This window comes from Triticum aestivum, chromosome 2A (genome assembly GCF_018294505.1).
Source record: "Triticum aestivum cultivar Chinese Spring chromosome 2A, IWGSC CS RefSeq v2.1, whole genome shotgun sequence".
Classification (NCBI taxonomy): domain Eukaryota; kingdom Viridiplantae; phylum Streptophyta; class Magnoliopsida; order Poales; family Poaceae; genus Triticum; species Triticum aestivum.
In genome coordinates, this window is record NC_057797.1 from 382224797 (window position 1) to 382230852 (window position 6056).

General features: G+C 41.3%; 1 long non-coding RNA gene across 3 annotated transcripts; it reads left to right on the forward strand.

Moving 5' to 3' along the window:
• Positions 1 to 1376: 1376 nt before the first annotated feature.
• Positions 1377 to 5559, forward strand: LOC123188733 (uncharacterized). 3 transcript variants are annotated; one of them, XR_006495140.1, is made up of 5 exons: positions 1377 to 1898; positions 3269 to 3370; positions 3788 to 3879; positions 4263 to 4355; positions 5219 to 5559. It is a non-coding gene; the product is annotated as an uncharacterized lncRNA (long non-coding RNA). The 3 variants fall into 3 exon arrangements; XR_006495139.1 differs by having other exon boundaries at positions 1383 to 3370; XR_006495141.1 differs by lacking the exon at positions 3269 to 3370 and having other exon boundaries at positions 1384 to 1898.
• The last annotated feature ends 497 nt before the right edge of the window (positions 5560 to 6056 follow it).

Consider the following 6056-nt stretch of genomic DNA (forward strand, 5'->3'; position numbering starts at 1 on the left):
GGTGATTAAAGGAGGCAGATGAACTGGGATAAGAGATGAGAGAATATCTCATTAAATTAGTTACCTTGTTGTCCCTGAGAAAAAACCTTCAATACTGCGAATTCCCCCATTGGGCGGAGCTGGGTCGATGGTGAGCAGCGTCGATAAAGTCGATGGAGATAGGCGGCTGATGGAAATATACCCTAGAGGCAATAATAAAATGGTTATTATTATGTTTCCCTAATCACAGACATGACGAGGAGCTCCGGAATGGTCCGGAGGTAAAGATTGATATATAAGATGATATGGTTGGGCCAATGGGTAAGGCCCACGAGGCCTTAAGATAGTACACAAAGGGTTTTTTCAAAGGGCAAGGGCTAGACGTCAAGGTTCCTGGCGTCTACCCCCGAGCCAGATGCCGGGGTCCGTGGTGTCTAAGTAAACATTGGGAAACGTGGCGTTTGGTCCTAGAGTCCGCGAAGGACTCTTGACTTGCAGGCTAAACCGATGTTGAGGAGACTCTTTCTCCAAGAAACGCCCATGGCTCAACATGGGTTGGGATAGCACCCGGGAAACATCAAGATACACCAAGCCGTGTGTCGGCAACCCCGCCCCTCTAGTTAATCCACCGTCATAGTTTCCGTAGGGTCTCTTATGTCTAGAAAAAAATTATCAAAAGTTTTGTTGTGTTTGGTTTTCATTTTGTATTTATTTTCTGGAAAACCAAAAACAAGCAGAAAATAGCAACTAGAACTTGGTGTTGAAAATATGCCCTAGAGGCAATAATAAATTGGTTAGTATCATATTCCTTGTTCATGATAAAGGTTTATTATTCATGCTAGAATTGTATTGACCGGAAACTTAAATACATGTGTGAATACACAAACAAATACGATGTCCCTAGTGAGCCTCTACTAGTCTAGCTTGTTGATCAAATATGGTTAAAATTTTCTAACCATAGACACTACACCACAGTAGGGTTTAAGTGACACACTTCTGTGGGGAAAGGCCCACTAATCTCTGCAAAAGATCAGTCGGCATAGCTCCGAAGCTTGGCCCTCAAATCATGTGTCGGCAAGTGTGCACAATGGTTGACCAATTATGTGTCAGCAATGACTTAGCGACCACGTATCTGTCGGTAACCACATAGCGACTTATCATGTGTCAGTAGATGTCTAGGCCTAGCAGATTTGCAGTCAGCATAGGTAGGCGTATGGACACAAATTAAGTGTCGGCGTAGATAGGGTGTATGTTCTCATATTAAGTGTGGGCGTATGTGTACACCTGTCAAGCAGTGAAGCCACGGAACAATTGAGGCTGACTTAGGCGCGCGAGTGTTCTGAAAACAGGACTTGGCGCGCGGTCGGGCAAATTATTGGGCTGCGCGGCGGCCCAATTTGAGTCAACCCTAGAAATCGAGTACCCAACCCAAATACATCCCCGTTCCATCCCCACTCCCCTGCCGCCGCCGTCCATCCCCACCTCCCTGCTGTCGCTCCACCACCTATGTCCCCGCCGCCGTGCCATCGCTGCCCTCGTGCTCCAGCGTCACCCTCGTCCTCGCTGCCCTCGTCCTCACGCTTCCCCCACCCCACCGACACATGTTCCCTACCATCGCCGGGGTCGCAGCCGCCGATAGACCGACCCCGAGATCCGTCCGTCCACCGTCCCCAACCCCATTCCACATCCCCGAGCCCTCGACCCCATCCCCTCCTTCCTTCCTTGCAGTCACAGCCGCCGAGAGCTCCGTCCCCTGCCGCCTTCACCGACCAGCCCCCTACCCCACCCCCAAGATGAAGTGAATGCCTCTTAGGGATTCTAGCGCCACCGCCAACCACCATCGGAGACTGCCATCCGCAAGCGCCAGCATCGCCATAACTACCGAATCACCTCGGGCTGGTGGGAGTGGGCGTTGCTAGGTAAGCACCGATGGTGGGATCCCCAATTTGTTTTCTTTGTTCTTGTTCTTCCAACCGTGACTAGCACCCTGTGTCTCTAGTAGATCGAACTGCAAGTTTGCTGCAACTTTGGAGTTGTATTGTTGGTAGTTGCTGTGGAGTAGTTTGGACATGTTGTTGATCTGAAGCATAACCTGATCCCTTCTCACTTAATCAGCCCCTTTTTGTTTAAGAAGAGCGTGTAGTATTACAAAGGTTACTACTTGGATCTGTATACCACTGAGAAGCAAAGCAATCATACCTTGTTTTATTTTCTAATTGTTTTGCCCGATCGATGGCTAGCGGGACATGGTACTTTAGTTCTTGAATTCTAGGCTTGCAAGTGTCTGAATTCTAGGTCTGCATCAGCATCATATGTTAATCAGATATATGTGTAACCAGCTATACTGATGATATTGCTATAATAAATAGTAATTCTGGAGTACCACTTCTTTTTGTAGCTAGCATGTAGGCTATAAGCTCTCGTTGATGCTATAGATGGTCAGGTCGGTTTCAATTTTTTCCGGACAAAATTAGATTCCAACCTAGTTTGTAGGAGGTTTGGTAGATATACAAGTCACTATAAAAAAGTCAGTTGCACAGTCAAATGACTGAAGTGAAATATTCTCATTGGAGAAATTTGCAACTGTTACCAAATTGCAAATGCAGAATGAGATAATTGTAAGCTTAACACTGCAGAATCAACGTTTTATAAATATTGTTGGATTATCAAGTATGCAGTAGGGGATAAATTTTTAACGGCTGCCTATAATGTCAACATTGTCTAGGCAAATAACATGTTCTTTTCCGTTATTTTTTTCCTTGAGATGGTAATACGTTTTAATACGTGGCCTCAAAATCTGGAAGACGAAATTCATTCATTGATACAAGTTTGTTTGCTGTGTTCCCTCCCTGTCATTTAAACCCGCCATTCGCTGAGTAATTATGGATAAATTTGTTGATCTTCTCTTGTACGGTTTGGTTCAAGCACTTGTGTTTATGGAGAAAATTTACACTAGCTTGCACCTGTGGTCAAACATTTAGGTCAAAAATGCACCTGCTGCATGGCCTATTCCTTCAATTTGTGCAGTAAGATAATGTGATGAATCATTCATTCATATATTCATATATGTGTTCAGATGCTTCTTTCCAAACATATAAAATGTGTTCAGATGCATGTCTTCAGTTCATGTTTTTCATTTTTTTCTTGGGACAGGAAAGTAGTATGTAATGCACGTATCTCCAGATGAGATAGGAGATAGATATATTTATGTGTCAGATACTACTGTCTGACTATTTGTGGTAATAAGTATTGGTGTTAAGTAGAATCTCCATTTTTGTTCCCATCATAGGACCATTAAACAGTCCGATGCGAGCCATATATTTGATATTAAGCAAGTTGTCTGTGGATGTTCAATACCCACCTAATTTGAGCTCCCCGTTTCCTTATGCAGGTAAATCCTAGAATTTTCATCACTTTTTAGTTCTAATTTTACCACTCTGCTTGATGCTTGCTTAAATTGGGTGCCTTCTCATAATACCTTTCTTGCTTTGAAGAATATATCATTTAGCATGCTTTTCTAAAAACAAGTCACAACACCATTTAGAATGCGACAACTGAGAATGCTGGGATATATTGACATGTGCAGCTAGACATTCCCTTGGCATTCATGATATTTATAGATGGATTCACCCTTCAGATATGGCATCATTATTTTCTCTTACTCATTTCGTTCACTTCAAAATATCCAGGCCTTAGTTTCCTTAGTTACCCTCTTGCTGCTTCTGTTGGGTCTATGATTCCACAGGTGCCATATAATAATGTTTGTGAACTATGGACCTAATGGGTATGCTGGTGGTGGTGGTGGCAGGTACCAAAACAACAAGGTTCTTTCCTGATGTCCTGCTTATTGGAGGGGGGGGGGGGGGGGGATGATGTAGCATCGATCACTAGTAGGCCAAGGTATTAATGCTGACATGTCTGTTTAAAATGGAAAATATAGCTACTTTGTGGTGTGAGCAGATTTATAACTAATTGTAGCCTGTCAACCCCATTCTGACTGTAAGCAATTGGAAGATAAGAACTTCAATCATGATAATAATGATCTAGTTCAAGAGTAAGGCAGTACTTAAATCTTAATAGCGTCCATACATGGTACTTTTATGATATGTTCGTGTTTATTCTGGTGATGGCCTAATATTACCTGAACATCATTTGTGCATTTGAAAAAGTTCATCCATTATACTTACCAAGGACATAACTTCCAGTCCCTTGTCCTACTTTCTAATCTAATTTATGGTCAGCCAAGTTATCTATATTATTAAATGTAGTTTTCGTTTTCACAGGGTGGTTGATACATGTCTTCACATTTTTCAGAGCAACGTGCAGTGGAAGAAGCAGCCTATGAACTGAAATAGTTTGCATAAGAAATAGGCGATGTGAGTATGTTATCATTTGATTTACACATAATATGTACAACCGATGAAGCTTTTTCCATAGTTCTCTTGTGGAACCCTGTTCATTTTTGATGAAAATAAAAATGCCCCAAGACTGATTTTTCTGTCATTTAGCTAGTGTATTGATCAGATGATATTGAACTAAGAGCGCCAGTACATGGACTAGCGATCACACGTTAGAGTAAACCAAATGGCAAGCGAGGAAAATGTGTCACACGTAACACTTCAGTGTATCTGAAATTGTAGAACCTCTTTGTGAAATTATAGCATCACTATATAACTTTTCATGTCTTGTATATAAAACTGAACTCCACATACTGCAGTTTTAAAATTAAAAATATGAAATCACATGATGTAATCTGATGCTCATATACATTGGTTAGTAGTTAGCATAAATATATCAGTTTGGTGTTAACACTTTGATGGTCACAATCTAAAGATCACATGGCATATACAGAACTTCACATACTGCAGTTTTTTGGGTCTGAAGCTGTACATTTTAATTCTAGTTCATCAGATAACATACAACCACAATTGTTTTTGACATTTATTTTCGAACTTTGAAGTGCACAAAAACGTTGGGGTGAACATATGAGAATTTGACCATTTATTTTCACCCAGTACCATTCAGTTTGAACATATGAGAATTTGGCCCAAAGCCTCAGGATACCTATGACAATTTCCTCCATATTATTAATAACTTTTATGAATCCACTTTGGAATAAAACATTTGATACATGGATGTCTTAATTAGGTGTCAATGCAAAAATTTGCACTTATGTTAGATATAACTGAGTATATTTTAATTGGTCTCTTATCATCAAGATCGTGTCGAATATTTTCAGGTACTCAGCCACCTACTACACATGGATGTGATGACTTCGGAGTGTTCTGCAGCATTTGGCTGTTTGCAGTATTTTGGACCAGCCAACTTGTGGTCATGAATCTTATGTCTGTTTTGGACCATTTGGTGCTTCAAGTGTTTTGGAGCATATATCTTGTGCTCATGGGTGTGATATAAGTGTTTTGGTTCATTTAATGTTAGAACTCTTTTAGAACAGCAAATAGTGGTCCCTTTATGTGGCTTGTGTTTTCTCGATGGTGGTCAAAATGGCCAAACTTTGCTATGTAAGGACTGTCTTGTTTTTGAACTTCTGATCAATATATATATGTATGTTTGTGAACATATTATCAATGCTTGTGCAATATGTGTTCATCTTGATCCCGTTTGTGTATAACATTTGAGCATTGCATAATATTTAAGCCAGAGTAGTATCCAATTGTTATTTTGGCTGTACAACATCTTATCAACAATTTATCTGTCGGGAAAACATTCCAACAGAGAAACTGTTGACAAAGGTACACCTCTAGCCATGCAGAGAAAGTGTTGGCAGAAGTACACCCATAGCTCGACAAATCATGTGTCGGCAAAGCTAAAGACCTTGCTAGACAAACCAAGTGTTGGCATAGGTAGGGTGTATGTTGACTTACCATCTGTCGGTATAGGTAGGGTGTACATAGACAGACCATGTGTCGGCGTATGTAGGGTGTATAGAGACACACCATGCGTCGGCGTAGGTAGGGTGTATACCAACTAAAAAAGTGTCGGCAAGTGAACTTTTGTCGGCAATACCTTTGCCCACAGCAAGTCCTCCGACTCTTTTATCTTTTGTCAGCATATGT